Source organism: Ambystoma mexicanum, chromosome 12, assembly GCF_040938575.1.
Source record: "Ambystoma mexicanum isolate Mex_15411 chromosome 12, UKY_AmexF1_1, whole genome shotgun sequence".
NCBI classification, from domain to species: Eukaryota; Metazoa; Chordata; class Amphibia; order Caudata; family Ambystomatidae; genus Ambystoma; species Ambystoma mexicanum.
The window spans coordinates 883,441,325-883,461,147 of NC_090936.1; the positions used below are offsets into that span (position 1 = coordinate 883,441,325).

A 19,823-nucleotide genomic window follows, 5' to 3' on the forward strand; every position below is an offset into this window, starting at 1 on the left:
CACCATTTTAAATCATTGGGGTGTGACAGGTCTCAGTGTAGTGCTGCACAAGGGGGGAGGATACAGTTTTGAATCAGATCCATGATCATTGTTCTGATATCCGGATAACGACGTTGCACATGGTTTGGCCCACATAGCGCAAGCCACAGGGACATTCCACACAGTAAACAACTTTATTGGTTTTGCAATTGGAGAGGTCTTTCAACGTCCAAGTCTCCTGTCCCACTTGGAACTGTTGGTTTTTACGGGTGAACTGACAGACCGAACACAAGCCGCATGGGTAGTACTCTGTTTTCACGCAGAGGTTCCAAAGACCTGTACGTGGGGTGTTTTTGGTGAATAGTGAATGCACCAAATGTTCTTTGAGATTATAAGGCCTTTTAAATGCAAAGCATGGTTCTTGCTGGTCAGGCATGCTGAGACTGACTATTGGCCAATACTTGCTAATTATTTTTTTGATGTTGAATGTGTGTTGGCCATAGGTGACCACACATTTGATCCGGTCCATTTGATCTTGGAGTCGTGGTGCTCTTGGGGTTAGAAGGGATTCACGGCCCGTGAATCTCACCCGTTTCTTAGACTGGGATATTAGTTTCTTGGGGTACCCTCTTTGGCGGAGTGTTTCACTAAGGGATGATGCGTTCAGATGGAAATCAGCCAAGGTGGTGCAATTTCATAGGGTAGATTCTCCTTAATGTGATTGGGATGGTTTCTGGTGCAGTGCAAGAGTGTGTTCCGATCTGTTGACTTATGGAATAGGTTACAAGTCAGTTTACCCTCAGAGTGACTAATTCAGAGATCCAAGAAGTGTATGGTCGAGTTACTGTAACCCATGGTGAACTGGATGTCACTGCTACATGTATTGAGCCAGGTGGAGAAGGTTTTAAGTGAGTTTTTGCATTACAGGAGGGGAATGACGGCATTTAATTTCTTCAAAATCTACTATTGCAGTACTACATATTCCTAAAGAAATACCCCTCAATATTCAACGTGCACACTGCAAGGGCCCAGCCAGAAGCTCACTACCATTTCAATGCGCATCGCGCACTATGATTTTTTGCTTACTGGAACATACCCAATTACAGCTCATTATCTCAATAACCAAGGAAAGGAACTCTCTCATGTGGCATGGTAACAGGATTTACATCTCACAGGATGTTGCCAAGAAGATGGCCCAACATAGGAAGGAGGTTCTCTCCTACCAAACTGTGGTTAAACAGCTCAACGTCAGGTACGGACTATATCATCCGTGCTCCTTTAAGGTAACCTTCGAAGGTTGTACTTCAATCTTAGAGGAGCCAGCCGTTCTCAAGGCGTTCATCCGCTCTCTCAAAATTGTAAATGTGGACACATCTCTGCCCATCAATCCATCAACATCTGGATCTTTACTGTTTTTGTTATACCACATTATGCTGCAGTTTTTTTAATTCACAGACTAGAGTGGTGGGCCGGGCACTGCTGGGTACCCTTCTCTCAGTGCTGTTTTTTCTTTTTTGCCCTTCTGGTGTCATCTGCTCCAAATTTTTCCTCCCTTTTTCTATTCTAATGGTACTTGATCCCTTTTACACCTCTAACCCTTCGTTTATCATCACTATTATGTTCTTCATTACCTAGTTTATAACTATTTTTTCTATCCTGCTGGTCAAGTTTACCCTTCTCTTCTCCCATTTTCCTTTTGTGTCTCCCTTTTGTGGTCATCCTTACAACTGGTGGTGCTCTTGTTATTCTATCATATGCTGGCTCTGGTCTCTGCATCAGAGGTCGAAGTGGGCAGGAGCGGTCAGGAGCGGTGCTCCCATACTTTTTATTTTTAAGTTTCACTGTTCCTATACTTTCATTTTAAATATAAACCATTCCAGAATGGTTTAGTGTTAAAATAAAAGTGTAGGAAGAAGTTGAAGCTTACACATCAGTGCACTGCACTGCACAGTCCCATAAATAGCAGGTGTGTTTGTTTGGGGATGTGGATTGGGTTTGGGAGGGGGCACAGGGATGGAGTTTGTGGGGAGCTGGGCAGACCAGCAGGGAACATAGTTCCACTACTTCTTTTCGCACACTTCGACCACTGCTCTGCATTTATTATCTTACAATACTTAATTAATTTTTTCCTCTTATGTTTCTTAATTTTCCTAAAATACAATTTTTTGTAAGTCACAATGGTGTTTAAACGTATTAAAGTGCAATCACCCGATTAAGAGATATAAGATCATCTTCCATCTGAAAAGAGCTTAATCCCTCCATTCCGTGTCTGCAGGAAACCCATCTCTCCATTTCAGAATCTATGAAACTCAAATCGTTTTGGGTAAAGGACGTAATAGCAAGCGCTGCTAAGAGTAAGAAGAATGGGGTGGCTATTTTGATCAATAAAAAACTATCATATAAGATTGTTGGTCATGATATGGATACCAATGGAAGATGGGCCTGGGTTAAATTGCACATTGGATCTGACATCATCACAAACATGTGTATTTATGGTCCCACTCTTCCTGATCTGGATTGTTGGCTCTCTGTCAAACAGATAATTCTTACATCCAACTTCCCTAACCCTATACTCTGTGGGGACATGAGCCATGTCTTTGACCCCTTCCTGGATAGCAAATCCAAATGTGCATTTAAAAATTCCAAGTCACATAAAGCCTTCAAGCAATGTCTGGATGAGACGGGTCTCATTGATACCTGTAGACTTGGTGGATTTAGACTATAGATTCCATTCAGATCCCCATGATACTCTTTCACGCCTTAACTACATCTTTATTACCAAATCCCTTACAAATTATATTACCGACTCCCACATTTCATATCTGATTATTTCTGAGCATGTCCCTGTCATCACTACATTAGATCTCTCAGATATTAAAAGACTATCCTCTAGATGGAGATTTACCAACTGCCTCCTTCAGGATAACAAGTTCATTCAATCACTACTATCATTCCAACATCAACATTTTGTGGATAACTCAGACAATGACACCTCTGTTAGTAATAATAGGATTTCCTTCAAATCCGCCCTTAGAGGACACATGATTGCCTAATCCAGTATGAAGACGAAACAATACAAAAACGACCTTGATAGTCTTCACTTTTTTCTTACTAAGGGTTAAAAAAACAATGTTATCATTCCTTTTCCAATTTAGATCTCCGTACTGTCCTCTCCCTGTGTTTTCAAATTAATATAAAACTCACTGAACAAGCCTCTGGTGCTACATTAAAGTATACATCCAAAATCTTTCAAACTTTGAACAAGGCTGGTAGGTATTGCCAGTATCAAAAATACCTCAGGAAATGTAATCACAGATTCTTCAGGCATCATTGAAATGTAATCACAGATTCTTCAGGCATCATTGAAACTTTCAAGGAGTACTACTCTGATTTATACTCCCCGGATTCTATTATCTCAGAGGCCAATCTTTCGAACTTCTTTGGTGGTGTTAGCAGACGCTCCTACCCTACAAGTGTTCTTACAGACCTCGATAGGGATTTCACAAAAATTGAAATTAACCAAGCCATCAAAAGGCTTAGTAGAAGCAAAGACCCAGGACCAGACGTCCTATCTACAGTTTTCTTTTGTCAATTACCGTGTCTGCTTACCCCAGACTTAAAACCTTATTTTCCTCTTTCATATCTAAAGGTTCATCATCCGGCACTTTTTCTGAAGCCCTTCTTATTCAATTTACTAAACCAGGAAAAGATCTTGATTTCCCTAAAAATTATAGGCCTATCTCCCTTATTAATGTTGAGAAGAAAATCTTTGTCAAAATATTAGCTAATAGAATAGAATCCCACTTTTCAAAATTGATCAAACCCGAGCAAGTAGGATATATTGAGGACAGAAATACCTCAGCCAATGCCAGACTTTTACTGAACGCCTTACACGTTACTGCCAGATACAAAAAAGACAAACATGGTTATGCCTCTATTGCGCTTGACACCAAAAAGGCCTTTCATTGGGTTAACTGGGATGTTATGTTACATGCTCTACAATGGCATGGGTGCAGCATATGATTCATCTCTCTAGTTAAACTTCTTTACTCAAACCCAAAATCCTCCATATTCATCAATGGTCAAACCTCATTATTCTTCTTGTTACAAAGAGGCGCCAGGCAGGGCAGCTCATTTACCCTATTCTATATCTGCTATCTCTTGAACCTCTCTTAGAACTCATTAGGCAAAACAAAAATATCACTGGGATTTCTTTTGGTAATTATGAAACTAAGGTCGCTGCATATGCTGATGATATTCTTATTCTGTCAAAGAACCCTAAACAATATCTTCCACACTCACTTGTTAGCCGTGCTAGAGGAATTTTCTGCAGTATTGGGCTATAAGCTCAACAGAGGCAAGTCAGAGTTACTACCCCTGAATTCCTTTTGCCTTAAACATGAATTAGAAAGTTTTGGTTTCAAATGGTGTGCTAACTCCTTTAAATACTTAGGTATTCAGTTTGCTTCCACTATTAACAGTACTATTAAAATCAATGCAGACATTTTACGCAATAGGCTCTCCGAGCTAACCTCCACCTGGTCCCTCCTATTTCTCTCCTGGTGGGGACATCTTGACACCACCAAGATGATGCTTTCTCCATCATTTTATTTATGTTGCAAATGCTTCCCGTTCCTCTTCCAACAATTTTTTTAAATCCTTCAACTCCATCCTTCTTAACTTTCTTTGTCACCATGCTTTCCTACTTAAATGGACTAACTTCTGGTACTTCCCATCAGATTCTGATGACCTCCCATCCTGGTGTAAACTTGAAAAACAAATTGCCCATCCTCACGACATTAGAAACTTTTTCATTCGGCTTCTATCCTCCCTGACCCCACTAAAGCATCTAGATCTGCCCTAAGAATTTTCCTTTTTCCATCAAATAAATCCCCCTCACAAGAGCTTTCACGATATCTATGACACAACAAATCAATCACTACCAATAGCAGAATCTTTATCTGAAAGATGTGGCTCACTAAGGGTATTAGATATATAAACCAAATTGTCCAAAATCACACTATAACATCATTTCAAGATCTCAGGAAATCTGCCCTGATCGGATTTGACCTTGTACAACAAATTGGTCAATGCTTGCCTGGATGGCCTTCAGGCTCATGATAATAATGTCTTATCACCTGACACCACAAAGATACAGCTACTTTCCACTGCTTCTGATGTCAAAGCTGCCAAACTTCATAAACTGTTGGAATCTGCAGAATCCCGGTCCTTGAAATGGACAGTCCAGTCTCAATGGGAAAGTGATTGCAGTACTATCTTCATTGATACCACATAGACTTTGCTGTGGTCAAGAATCAGAAGTGTCTCTACTTCGGCCAACATCACCCAAGATGTCCTATTTTTCATGCATAGAGCCTTTAATACCCCTTTAAAACGTACAAAATGTCATGTTCAAGCAGATGGAAATCGTCGGTCTTGTGGAAATACCCGAGGCTCTTACAAACATATGATCTAAGACTGTCTTCATGCCTTTCGATTGTGGCAGGATGTCTGGAAATACCTTGAGAGTCATCTTTAAAGTTCAGATTCCTCTCTCTTGTGCTAATGTTTTTCTTGGTAGCATTGCAGCTAAGGGAAAGACACCTCTTTCTTCCTCCATTTTATGCGATCTTCGTAAAGATATCGTCATCAAGCTCATCACCACTAATTGGAAGCAACTCCATAACATCTCTCTCAAGAACTGGTGGAACAGTGTTTGTCATACTCACAGACTTGAACATTGCATGGCCTCCTATTTAGATAAATTGCCCAATTACAATCTGAAACGGGCCCCTTTCATTAACTACTTAGACTATCACAATATGTCGGCTCATGGATCATAGAAAATGTTTCAATATATTACTATTTTATTTATCTCGTCCAATTAAATGTTTCTGTACCTGTGAAATGATTGACGTAGAAGTGTATTAGACCAATTACTTTGCATGTCGCCACCGCTTCCTCTTGTCTCTTTCCTCTTGTTTTGTGTGGTCTCTTGTATATGTCCCTTGTAAGTCCCGCGATTTTTACATATATAATGGAAATTTGTCAGTGACCTATACATACCATTTACCTGTGCTTTACGGGCTCAATTGTGTTTATTTAATGTTTCTAATGTTCTTCATATGTTAATACCTTATGTATACTATTTGTATTGTATCAAATTCATTTACAGTCATTGTGACTCATGTATCACTGTTAGGAATGATATGCTTAAATAAATAAAAATCATTAAACAAAAAAAAATAATCAGCAAATTCCAACAACAGTTCACTGTTCCAACGACCTTTCAGCTGTTGTAGCAGCCCCCACAGGTTTAGCTGTCTACAACATAGGAAGGTTTCACTTTATACCAACTACTGCCCCTCCCAGTTGAACACCAAAACAAATTAGAGTACTACAAACAATCAACGTAAGCTGCTACTGAAGTACGCAGAATTCTGAAACAAATGAAAATGCTCCTAATAGATGAGCTAAGCATGGTTTCCAACCTAATGTTGGCTTTAATTCACCTCACCTATAACGTACTACAAAGAACTCTTTGGAGGAAAACATGGTATTGTTTTTGGAGATCTCCTACAATTCACACCAATGAAAAGTGAACCTATTTTTAAAAACCTTAGGACACAAACAGTGCCGCAACACACTTGGCAGCATAGGAAATGTAAATCTCTGGCAACATTTCCATAACAGTGAACTAACTCAAAACATGTGTCAATCTACAGACCTCACCTATGCTAACATTTTAAAAATCATTAGGACTGGTGTTATTTCTAAAGATGCACAATCTATCTTAAATAGTAGACTCATTCATGATCTATATGCGCATGACACATCTGCTCCTGATGTCATGGAACAATTAGCACAAACAAATGTACACTGTATGTCCTTAATACCAACCCTAGCAAGCTGTATGCAATACAATGAGACAATGTTGAAACCAATAGTGGATATTAGTTCCACAGACAAACTGGAAGTGCACGGCATGACACTCCCTATGTGTCAACAAGCAACAGCACAACTAAATAGCTTAGAAAAATGCAACTCCAACACAGATGGTTTGGAGAAAATGTCAATATTGTGTTTAAACTGCAGAGTAATTCTGAAACGTAACTTTGACGTGGAGCAAGGTTTAGTCAATGGAGCAAGTGGTACCGTTGTTGACTTCCAGACATATCCACATGAAAACAATATTCAGTTTGTCAACATCCACTTTGACAAACTTTCAGAAGTTAAAAGGATAGGATGATCAACAGCACAATTGCTTCTTTTCATACACATGTATGTACTCAGAGAGCAATTCTCTCTGTCTCTTGCATATGCAGTCACTATTCACAAATCACAAGGGCTAACCCTAGATCAGGCATTCATTGATATTGGCAGCACAGTCTTTAAATAAGGTATGAGTTATGTTGCACTTTCATGCCTATGTACACTCAAAGGACTATTTCTAGTCAATTGTGAAGCAAATAATCTCAAGGCTGACATTCCTTGCATCTTAGAGTACAACAGACTACTTGCACTCCATACATCCCATCTCGATATGTACCTTGTTCCTGAAAAAGGTAACATTTTGAAAATAAAATTAATGCAAACAGAAACTATATAAGATCTCCCAACAGTACCACCAAAGAAACTAAAAGCAACTGCTGCTCCATCAAGTAGTACAACCACAAAACTATGTAGTGCAACACAAGTGCACATCTTAAGCAAATATAAAGAGAAATATCTATTCTAACAAAACAAGTGGAGATCCAGCAAATGACACAGAGACAGGATACTCTGGTCCATTTACATTTTCCAACACAACTGGTGTAAATTGCTATGGAAATGTAGCAATCAATCTTCTGTTCCAATTGCCACCAATTGTTCAAAACATTTTCTATACGGCTCAAACCAGTTGTGTTTACAAATGCTCGTCCTTCATAGAAATGCCACAAATAATCCTGACAACACTGACAGTGTCTGAGGAATAAGGCGAGAATTGGACTACTGTGCAGGAATGATATAATTCACCATAAACACACAGGAAGATCCACAAGAATGTCTAATGTACTTACTGCAAGTACTGGAAACCGAAAACCTACCTATCAATGAAATCTTCCAGATTTTATACACATGGAAACATACATGCGCTCTTTGCAACCATGTTGCACAAGAGCACATCCCTAAAAAACGAGGTGTGTATGTATCTATACCAAATTGTGAATCTATTCCATTTCATCAGCTGGTGCAAAATCCAAATCATGCCATATTATGCACCTTTTGCAATTCAGACATTCATTTCACCTTGCACATAAACTTACATAGCCAATATGTAATACTAATGCTTTTAAGGTATCATGCATATGGTACCAAAAACAACTGCAAGCTTACTAGCTTCACACACGGGCAATTATCTCTTGGCAAGAAAACCTTCACAACAGTAGGCATAATCTACCACACTGGTGCCACAACCACTGCAGGTCACTATACTGCAAACATTAAAAAAATATATGGTTGGTTTGAATGTAACAACACTTCCATTACTCTAAAACAGAGATCACCAGCAAGTCTAACAAATGCCTACTTAATATTCCTTAAACCTAAATTTAGTTACTGACCCATGAAACTATCGACAGTTAGTGCACTTTAAACATTCCCTTAAGTACTGCACACTTCAAACAAACATGCTGTGAAAGTTAAATTCACATAAATGTAGTACGTTTTTGTTAATGCTGTATAAATTTTTTTTCCAATGATCCAATGATTATGCAAACAGAAACAACAACTGTGCAAAACACACAGCAATTTTGTTTCAACCATAGTACTTAGAATGTACTGATTATGAGGGTCTACAAAGCTTAGTCACTGACCTGTAGAGCTATCAACAGTTAGATTATGCCAACTGGTATCTAAATGCAGCCATACTACTGCAATGCTACTTTTGAATAGCAAAGTAGTTAGAATACACCAACAGGTATCAAACTGCTTCAAAAAATACCAGTTCAAACTATAAAAATATCAACAGTTAGAATGCGCCACCTGGTATCTAACTACATCTATAGTACTGCAATGCTGTTTTTTAAATGGAAAACAGTTTCAATACGCCATCATATATAAATGTAGTACTTCTTTTTAACTGCTGTATAGATCTTTTCCCAATGAACCAATTATTATGCAAACATACACAACAACTGTGCAGAACACAAGGTAATGTTGTTTCAAACATAGTACTTAGAATGTACTGATTATGGGGGTCTACAATGTTTAGTCACTGACCTGTGGAACTATGAACAGTTAGAATACACCAACTGGTATCTAACTGCATCCATAATACTGCAATGCTACTTTTGAATAGCAAAACAGTTCAAATTCACCAACAGGAATCGAATGGCTTCATAAAATACCCTACAGAATTGTAAAACTATCAAAAGTTAGAATATGCCAACTGGTATCTAACTACATCTACAGTACTGCGATGCTGCTTTTGAAATGCAAAACAATTTCAATATGCCAACAGATATCTAAGTACTTAAAAAATGCCTTTAAAAAAAAAGAGTCCAACAGCACTTTTGAAAAGCAAAACAGTTACAATACACCAACAGTTATCTATCCACTTCAACAATACTCTTGATTTTACTTCATTACAAATACACCATTACGATTCGTCCTACTGCAGCACTGATTGTAACAACAAATACACTTATTTGTGTACCTTAAACATTCCCTTAAGTACTGCATACTTCAAACAAACATACTGTGCCATGTAACATCAAATAAATGTAGCCCTTTTTTTGAAATCCTGTATGGATTCTTTTTCCCAATGACCCAATGATTATGCAAACAAAAACAGCAATGCACCCTAATATTGTTTCAAACATAGTACTTAGAATGTACTGATTCTGAGTGTCTAAAAAGTACATGAATATGTGATATTTTATGCAATGAGACTTTGTAAACTATCCTGCCTAACATAATACACTGTGTTTTATTCACAGAAAAAGAAGCAAAGATGTCTCCTTCATTACCATGTACAACAATCTCAACCTTTACCCTCAATGGTAAAGCAATCATAAGTACTATTTCTTCAATTGTATTGTTTCCCCATGTTACAAACACTATATACTGCCCACACACTATCTATAATTACTATACACATATTATTATAATGGTTGTATCCAATAGCCGGATTCAATTTCTGTAGACATATTATTATGATGGTTGTGGCCAGTGGCCAGAGGTGCATGGCTGTATTATGCTGTGGCATTTTTTTTCTCCTCCACCATCCCCAACCCCTTTTTCCAACACCAAATGACCCAAAATGTGTTTTCCAGAGTTTTTCCCCACTGCGCTGTCCGCAGTTAGTTGCGGCTGTCCGCAGGTACAACATGGCAGGCGTTTCAGAAAATATGACGCACCTCTCGCTTTTCACCATCCAATCAGCAGGCGTGTCTGATGTCTGTGGATGTCTCATCGGCCCCTGGACCAATCGGAGGCCCATCCGCAGAGTAAACAGGCAAGTGAGCCTGTGGACTGAACCTAGATATCACTAATTTGTTTTTACCTACTTTTGGCCAGTTTTAAAGAAAAACTGGATGGATTTACACCAAATTTACAAAAGCACGCTTTCGGGACCAAGCCACTGCTCCAGCCACAAATCTGATGAAATTTCGTCCAGCAGTTTGGGCTGTAAACATGAGCAACATTTTTTCCATTTCGTCTATGGAAAAAACAGAAATTTCGGGATCCCCTTACAACTTTGCCCCCCCCTTGATGAAACCTCACCAAACTTGCCAGACAAATTCAAACAGGGCCATATACTTATTTTGCAAAGATTGGTAAGGATTTGTTCAGTGGGAGCAAAGTTATAAGCCACCCACAAAGTGCTCTTCCTATGGGTTGAGCAACTTAACCATAACTACAGGGCTGCTACCGCAGGCCCTGTATTATATAGATATAAGAGTACTTTTTGGGTGGCTTATAACTTTGCCCCACCTGAACGAATCCTCACCAAACCTTGCAGAAAAGTATATAGCCCCCTCAGAATGGTTCTGTGAAGTTTGGTGCGGTTTTGTCCAGGGGGAGCAGCAAAGTTATAGAGGGGTTCACAATATTTGTGGAAATCCTCATAGACTCAATGGGAAAAAATTAAATGTGCACATGCCTACAGCCCATCAGATTTGCGCCACAATTTGTGATATCTGGGTCCGGTCCAGGGACTCACTTCCTGTATGCAGCCGCTGATTGGTTGGTTAAAAATGGGCAGTCGACAAAACTTTTGAAATGGATGAAATGGATGCCCTGTTGGATTCATGAACATCGCTATAACAACATATTAAAAAACACAACACATTGCACTTGTCAAACAAATGAAACTATGCGGAGGTGAGGGGTGATGAGGATGGGATGTGATATGGCCATAAAAAGCTAAAAATGTGGTGTTTTTCTTCTCCGATGTCCACAAACATCCCAAATGTTCAGGGTCCTTCTGGTGATGTTCCCCAGCATCTCAGATGTTCGGGGACATCTATGCATATTTCTGCATTACACGGTCGGTGAAAAGCAGTTTTTGCATGGCTTCTAACTTTGACCCCACTCAATGATACTGCAGGAAATGTTGCAATATGATTTTAGACCTGACCCTGAATGGTTGTGCAAAGGCTGCCGTTTTGCCAAGAGTGGGCAGATTGGAGTGGATGTCCCAAACTAGTTGTAAGGCTAATACATTTGGTGCCGTTTGACGAACCTGCACAAATGTTTGCAAAATGATTTTCGACCCAGCTTTGAATGTTTTTACAAAGGTTGGTGGTATTTTGGGACGATGGGATAAATTAGAGGGGGGTCTCAACATATTTAGATGGCTTATACCATTTCCTATAGGTTAATCATACTTGATCCTGCCGGGCACCTGATGTGAACCTGCAGTTCAATACGGTTAGTCACCATAAGTATCCGTAAGCTTGCTCTGCATCTCTTTGTTGCCTTGCACTCAGTGTTTCTGCATTTGGGAAATGACAAAAATAATAAAAGCTTTTGACAGTATGTATATGTATCTGTCCACTATCTACAGAACTGTGTAAGCATGTTCTTCGTGTAAACGAGTGTGTGTTTGTGTGCTTCATGACTAATGTGGCTATGTTGTGGTATCACTAATGATATCAGCACAGTGTTTTTCCAGCATTTGGTCAATGTCATCCAGTGAGGTATTTGGTTCTATAACTACTGTTGAGGCACCTGTATTCATAAAGACATTCACTGGCTAAGGTCTGAATAGCTGTCTGAGATAATATCTCTCTGCATACATCTTAATCACTGGTGCTCCTGGGGGCTGTCTGAATAGTGAGTGACTTTGAGCATTCTTAACTATTGGGGCTGTCATGTTCATGGGGATGAGTTGGGCATTCCTGCAACCCTTTCTTCAGTCCTCCCTCTGGTTGACATGCTTTGTCACTCTTGCTTTTGGTAGCCATATCTTTGTTACTCCTCCAAGATGTCCACAGTAATTTGAATGACCATCAAATCTCCAGGTCATACAGCTGCAATCTCCTTCTAGCTTGCACCATACCCATTTCCCCCAGTATCTGTTATTGTTGAAAGGATTGTCGAATGTAATCATCTCAGTCGGGAACAGTGGACACTAGTTTATCCTGGCTCTTAGGTTATTTTGTTCTTCAACTATCTTGTTTTCCTGTTCCTCAGCGGTCACATCTACTAACACCTTCATTTCCATTGTCTTCTCAGAAGTTTCACGACATTGTGTAATGCAGATCTTAACTATACACTGTCCTACCAGTACTAGTAATAGGGCTACTAGTAATACTTTCAGCCCATCTGCTAACCATGATGACATCCAGGCTCATATGTATGACAACCAGCACTTGTCTTTTCCTGTCGTGATGCTTCTGATTCTGATGAGAAATTGTTGTCTCTTTTCACTCTACTCACTTCTACTGACTGTTGCTTTCTTCCCTTTTCTTCCACTTCTACTTATCTTTCTTTTGTTAGTATTCATTTTAGGAAAGTCACCTATCTTCACATCCTTTTGCGGTAGTACCTTTGCTGGTATTTAGATGTGCACTAACAAGCAAACTCCTCGCCAGTTGGGTGGCAGCCTCTTGGATGCCTTGTATCCACATGCCCAATAGTGGTCCATTAATACTGCTGTGCCAACCTTGATTGCTAGATGCTTCTATGTGTACCTACTCTCTGTGTTATCTCCAACCTTAACTGTGCCTTCATTCGGGTAACATAATGCTGGTTTCTTCAGTGGTATTATGTGCACTGGGCCAGCTTCAATGTAAACCCAAATGAGGAATTTGGTGCTTGCATCTCATTCTTTCAGGCACTTGTCATTTTCTCCTTGTACTGTGTTTACTGGTGCTTGTACTGGGGTGCGTGCTTTGCTTCCTACTAATCCCTCTCTCCATCTTTCTGCTGTGTATACTTGGCCACACACAAGCATCTGTGGTATTTCCCAGCATACTGGTTCTTCTCCTATTTCCTCAACCCCCCTCTTCAGGCAGGGTAATTCCTTCAGTGTTATTGTTTTTGTCTCTCCTTTCTGTGGACCATCAGTTATGTATTGGATAGGTTGGTCTAATTGCTAGTAATTGTTCATCATGTCAAAGGTCTTTATATAACTGTCTTTATAGGGGAATGTTGCCTGACACATCCATCTCAATGTTGCTGTTTTCCCTTGGAATCTTCCTTGAGTTGTAACCATGGATAGGTACATGAGCCTTTGCGCTCTTGCTGCTGGTATTTCAGTTGCTATAAATGTTCTGGAGGCACTCATTGCATAAGGGATTAATGAGCAGGCATAGCAGCTATCCCCAGTGGTTTCTTTACCTACTTTGGTCATGTGCTTGTACCACATATTGTTAGACATCGAGCAGTGTCAGTGAGATATAGGTCCACCCCTCCCATGTCTGTATCAGCACTGTGCTTACCTGTCTTTATTGTGCTTACAGTGCGCCCTTGTCAACCTGACATGGTCGTATCACCTGCTGAATTTGGGGTGATGTTAGTAGAGGATACAGCAGTATCACTAGATGCAAAGGATATTCGCCAATACAGTCATTCAAAACACCACTTGGAAATAAGAGACAAGACAAGATGAGCAAGTTTTTAATAACCCCTTCCATTACCTTTGCTGTTTGGATCCCGATCTAGCTTTAAGATATCAGTTGCTTGCTTGAAATGCACACAAATTTATGTTATTGTGTTAGTGTTTTAGTAGCTCAAGCCCCATTAATCATATAATCTGTCATGGCAAAAATTATAGTTGTTTCCACACAGCCTTAATTGCAGGGTCTCTGAGGAATGCAAGGACAGATGGGTTTCCTCCTTCTAATTGTGGGTAAACTTGGGGCAAATATGCTATGAAGACATGGTAATACACATTAGGCTGGCATGCTCGAGACCAGTTGGATCTTCTAATGAATTGAACAAATTGGCCTTGGAAGGTATCAGGTTGAAAATCAGTGGAAGAGATGCAATCAAAACAGTTGCACTTTCAAGATGAATGTGTGTGGGAAGAAAATAGACCGTGTACCCTCACTCTGGATGTGTAGGTAGTCCGTGCCCTAACTCTGCTTCCCATGAGCAAGTAACCATTGAGTGTCCTCTGCTTGGCAGTGTTGCTTCCAAATTGTCCCTTTGCTCTTCTTGCTGAGGTTCATTGGCCCTGTCGATGTCGGTGCCAGGTAAGGCAACAGCTTTGTAGGGCTTGATGTCACCTAAATGGTTCCAGATGCTCTTTCCAATCAGCTTTACAGCTCTTTCAGTTACTGCTTCAACAGTGTGGGGGCTCGTGAACCAGGGCGCTCCCCAACGTCAACAACAATTTCTGAGGAGAACTCCGTCTCCTGGGTGTGCAAGTGGCTGCCTGAGTGAGCCACCTTGGCTTTCAATGTTGTTTCTGTGTTTGCTGGCTTCAGGGCTCTCCTGGTGTCTTTGCAGCTGGCTAGAAATAAAAGAGGCACTACCAATCAAGGAAGTCGTATATTCATACATTTCCTAGCCCAATACATTTGCTACACTCTCAGCATCTTTGACTGCTCTAGTGGGAGGAGCCTGGGGAAGTCGCATGTGCCGTTCTGTCACCACCTCATGTGGGGTTAAATGGTGGACGGACCTGGGCTTGTTTGGCAGTACGAACAGGGCTAGGCGTAGGCAATGCAGCCAACTCTTATTCAAACTCTTTTTAGTCTTGGCTATAGCTTTGTTAAGCAAGTGGTTGTGACGTTCACACATGCCGTTTGCTTGTGGGTGATAAGCACAGGAGAATTTGTGTTGGATTTTCAACAGGGTTGTAATATGCTGGAACATCTCATTGGCGAAGTGAGGGTCATTGTCAGACTGCACGACCTCACACACGCCCCATCGTGGGAATACTTCCCAGACCAAGAATTTCACCGCTCTAAGGGCATCAGGATGAGAACAAGGACCAGCTTTGATCCAACGAGAAAATGGACACACAACCACTGTCATGTAGCGGTACCCTTGGCAAACTTGGATCTTGTTAACACAGTTGACGTGGAGGTGCTGGAATGGACCAAAAGGGGGCGAGGTATGGCTCCTCTCACAACTCTTAATGTATGACCTGCAGTCTACTGTTTACATGTCAAAAATATCAAACAATTAATGATACAGTCAGCCAGTCAGCCACGTGTTCCGCCAAGTTAGGACAGAACCATTTTTCTCCTGGGTATATTTCTCACCACACATACCACTCACCGAAGACCTCCTGTCTTTCCGCAAATTACTGAAAACGTGGCTCTTCCCATAAAATCGACTCTTAACACAAACAGAACAAATGACCAAAATTAAAAATAAAGCAAAGTTGCTGAATCAAAAAAAAAATCCACCATAGTAACCAATAGAACAAACAAAAAACTAAATTGCCTAATGTAATTAAAATGAACAAAATTAATAGAATGGATGAAACGTATGAAGTGGATGAAACGTATGAAGTGGATGAAACGGACAAATCAAATGAAGTGGATGGAACGGAGGAAGTGGATGGAATGAGCAGATGGAACGAATAGAACAATAGAACGAATTAAGGGGATGGAACGGGTGAAGGGGATGGAACGGATGAAGGGGATGGAACGGTTGGAGTGGATGGAACGGTTGGAGAGGATGGAACAGTTGGAATGGATGGATCAAATGGTGTGGATGGATCAGATGGACCAGGCAGAGTGAATGAGACAAGTAACGAGGATGAAATCAGGTAGAGTGATGGAACAGGTAGAGTGGATGGAACAGGTAGAGTGTATGGAACAGATGGAGTGGATGGAACGGATGGAGTGGATGGAGTGGATGGAGTGGGTGGAACGGATGGAGTGGACGAGACAAGCAGATTAGATGGGACAAGCAGAGTGGATGGGACAAGAAGAGTTGATGGGACAAGCAGAGTGGATGGGACAAGTAGAGTGGATGGGACAAGTAGAGTGGATGGGACAAGGTAGAGTGATGAACAGGTAGAGTGGATGAAACATATGGGGGCTACTAAACTAATGGAGTGGATGGAATGGATGGAGTGGATGGAATGCATGGATCAAATGGAGTGGATGGATCAGATGGAGTGGATGGATCAGATGGAGTGGACGAAACAGGTGGAGTGGACGGATCAGATGGAGTGGATGGAACAGGTGGTGTGGATGAACAGATGGAACGGATGAAACAGGCAAAGTGAATGGGACAAGTAGAGAGGATGAAATCAGGTAATGTGATGGAACAAGTAGAGTAGATGGAACGGATGGAGTGAATGGAACAGATGGAATGGATGGAACAGATGGACTGGATGGAACAGATGGAATGGATGGAACAGATGGAATGGATAGAACAGATGGAGCGGATGGAACAAATGGAATGTATGCAACAGGTAGAGTGGATGGAAAAAATGGAATGTATGCAACAGGTAGAGTGGATGAGAAAAGTAGAGCAGATGGAATCTGGCACAGTGATGGAACAGGTAGAGTGGATGAAACATATGGAGGCTACTAAAAGTATGGAGTGGATGGAACGCATAGAGTGGATGGAAAGCATGGAGTGGATGGAAAGCATGGAGTGGATGGAACACATGAAGTGAATGGAACAGATGGAGTGGATGGAACAGATGGAGTGGATGGATCAAATGGAGTGGATGGATTGAATGCAGTGGATGTAACAGGTAGAGTGTATGTAACAGGTAGAGTGGATGGAACTGGTGGAGTGGATGGAACAGGTGGAGTGGACAGAGTGGATGGAATGGGTGGGGTGGATGTGACAAGTAGAGCGGATGAAATCAGGTAGAGTGATTAAACAAGTAGAGTTGATGAAACATATGGAGGCTACTAAACGGATGGAGTGGATGGAGTGGATGGAACGGATGGAGTGGACGGAACAGATGGTGTGGATGAAAAGGATGGTGTGGATGGAACGGGTAGAGTGGATGAAACAGGTAGACTGGATGAAACAAGTAGAGTGGATGGAATCAGGTATAGTGATGGAACAGGTAGATTTAATTAAACAAATGGAGGCGATGAAACAAATGGAGGCGATGAAACGAATGGAGGCAATGAATCGAATTGAGTGGATGGAACGGATGGAGTGGATGGTACAGATGGAGAGCCCAACCTCAAATGCATAACTGATAACCACCATATCACAATATCACACCACCATGCTTACTCTCTCCTATACACCAACACTCATCTACAACACAGCGATACTATGACACATTCGGTATAGCTGTTGTCATACTAACACCCGCCGCATACTCCCCATCATCCTGACTAACCATCTGAGCACACCGCTAGCTTAAGCATCTCCTCAGGGCTAACGCAGCCACAAATCAGTCTGGGCGTCATCCCCCCAGAATGAAAACATATGCCTGACCTCCCAACCGCTACACCTACTGCTAAGAAGCAGCTAACACGCAACTGCCATGTCGGCTGCACACATAGCCAGTGCACACATGCACCTTTTGACCCTTTCCCTCTCTACTGACTTCCGAGGACGTTCAACCTACCAGCGCTTTGAGATCATACCAATGATACATAAGGCGCTATATAAATGCCAAGTAACATAACATAACATAACTTAACAATATGGGTGGCAAGTACCTCCTTCTCTGCATGGGCTGGATTGTGTAGGTATCTCAGTACTGTGTGCAATAATGCAAGTGGCATAGCCACCTTCAGTGTGTTGTTTTGCTGCCGTAGGGTGCCAGTTGGAGATACCGTATCCCCTCCTAAGCCGCAGTTCCATTTCCTCTCTGGGTGCAGCTCCCTGCAGCACCATAATTTGTGTAATTTGTTATATGTTTCACCCCTCTTTGCGTATCATAGTTCTTACATAATTGCATGCGTGTGATGAAGCCTCTTTATCTGAAATGTCCCCAAAATAGGTGGTTCATTTTGCCTCTGCATCTGCTGTTTCGATTCCCCTTGAGATAGGATCCTCCCCTTTTGTGTGAGCTTGGCATTTCACGATTGATATTCACTATGTAAAATCTATGGCGTCTACCAATCTAACCAATAAGAGTGTGAGCTGCACTGGTGACAAATCAGCATTCCTGAAGCCTGTCCTCATCAATATGACAGCCCAGAATGCACTTTGGATGTCACGTAGGCTGAATCTAAAAAAAATGTCACTTCTTTCCCCCTTCTGTGCTCTAATGCCAATATTAAAGCCACTAATTCTGCTGCTTGTGCTGAATAATGTGGTGGCATATGTGGGCTTGCCACTACCTCACTTGTTTCCATCCTCTCTCAGTCTTATGACTGCTGTCCCAGTATGTCTTTCGCCACTCGTCTGTTCAATTATTGAAGACCCATCAATATAAAGCACGTCTCCCCCCTCAAGTGTGGCTGACTGTACCTTGCAGGTGTCTCTGAATTCTTCTAGGTTTGCTGTACAGTAATGTGCATAGTCACCCTTCTCTAGAACATCGTCAATGAAAGTCGCTGGATTAACAAGTCTGTATCTCACTATCTTGAGAGATGGGTTGGATAGTAACACCTGATACCCCAAGGCCCTCTGTGTTGTCAGTGTGCTATTTGGTCTTTCCAGTATTGCAAAGAAAGCATGCTCCACATAAAGAGTGGTGCTGCATCCCATAGTAATACTCGCTGACTTGTCCACTGCAAATGCGGCTGAAGCCAATGCCTGTTCACATGGATAGTTTCCTCTCATTACTGGGTCTAATTTCCCACTATAGTGAGCTAGTGGCTTGTGCTCCAAGCTGATATTTTGTGTCAGTACTGCAGTCATCACCACATCGGAGTATGAGAACAGGAAGAACTCCTTTTGGTAGTCTGGGATCCCTAAGAATGGAGCTGTGCATATTGCTTCCTTCAGCTCGTTAAATGCCTTAGTCATTACTCTTGTCCATCGCATTACCATCTCCCCTTTCTGTGCTTCCTTCAATGCACCCAATAAGGGCCTAGTGTAAGTGCTGTAATCGAATACCCATGCCCTACAATAGTTACATAGCCCCAAAAACTGATGCATCTCCATTACTGTTGTGGGTTTTGATGTCCTACGTATTGCCTCTGCCCTCTCTGGTGTCACTCGTCAGCCATTTTGGGAGATCATCTGCCCAATGTACAACACCTCTGTCTGGCAATATTGTGGTTTGTCCTTGTCTATCTTGTATCCCTTGTCTGTTAGCATGTATACTGAGTCATTTCTACACTGTTCTTCTGTCTTGCTGCAAATCAATATGTCATCTATGTACTGTATATTCGTGCTCGCCATCTGTATGTTGCCTAAGTCCATTTGAAGGACCCTATTGAAAATGGAAGGTGATTCACAGTATCCTTAAGGAAGTCGTTTATGTTTCCACTTCTTATTTCTATGTAAAACTGAAGTTA

At 41.2% G+C, this 19,823-nt stretch overlaps 1 pseudogene; it reads left to right on the top strand.

Moving 5' to 3' along the window:
• Positions 1-17,308: 17,308 nt before the first annotated feature.
• The window catches only part of LOC138514679 (transmembrane protein 9B-like), a 33,667-nt pseudogene continuing 31,152 nt past the window's right edge, over positions 17,309-19,823 (top strand).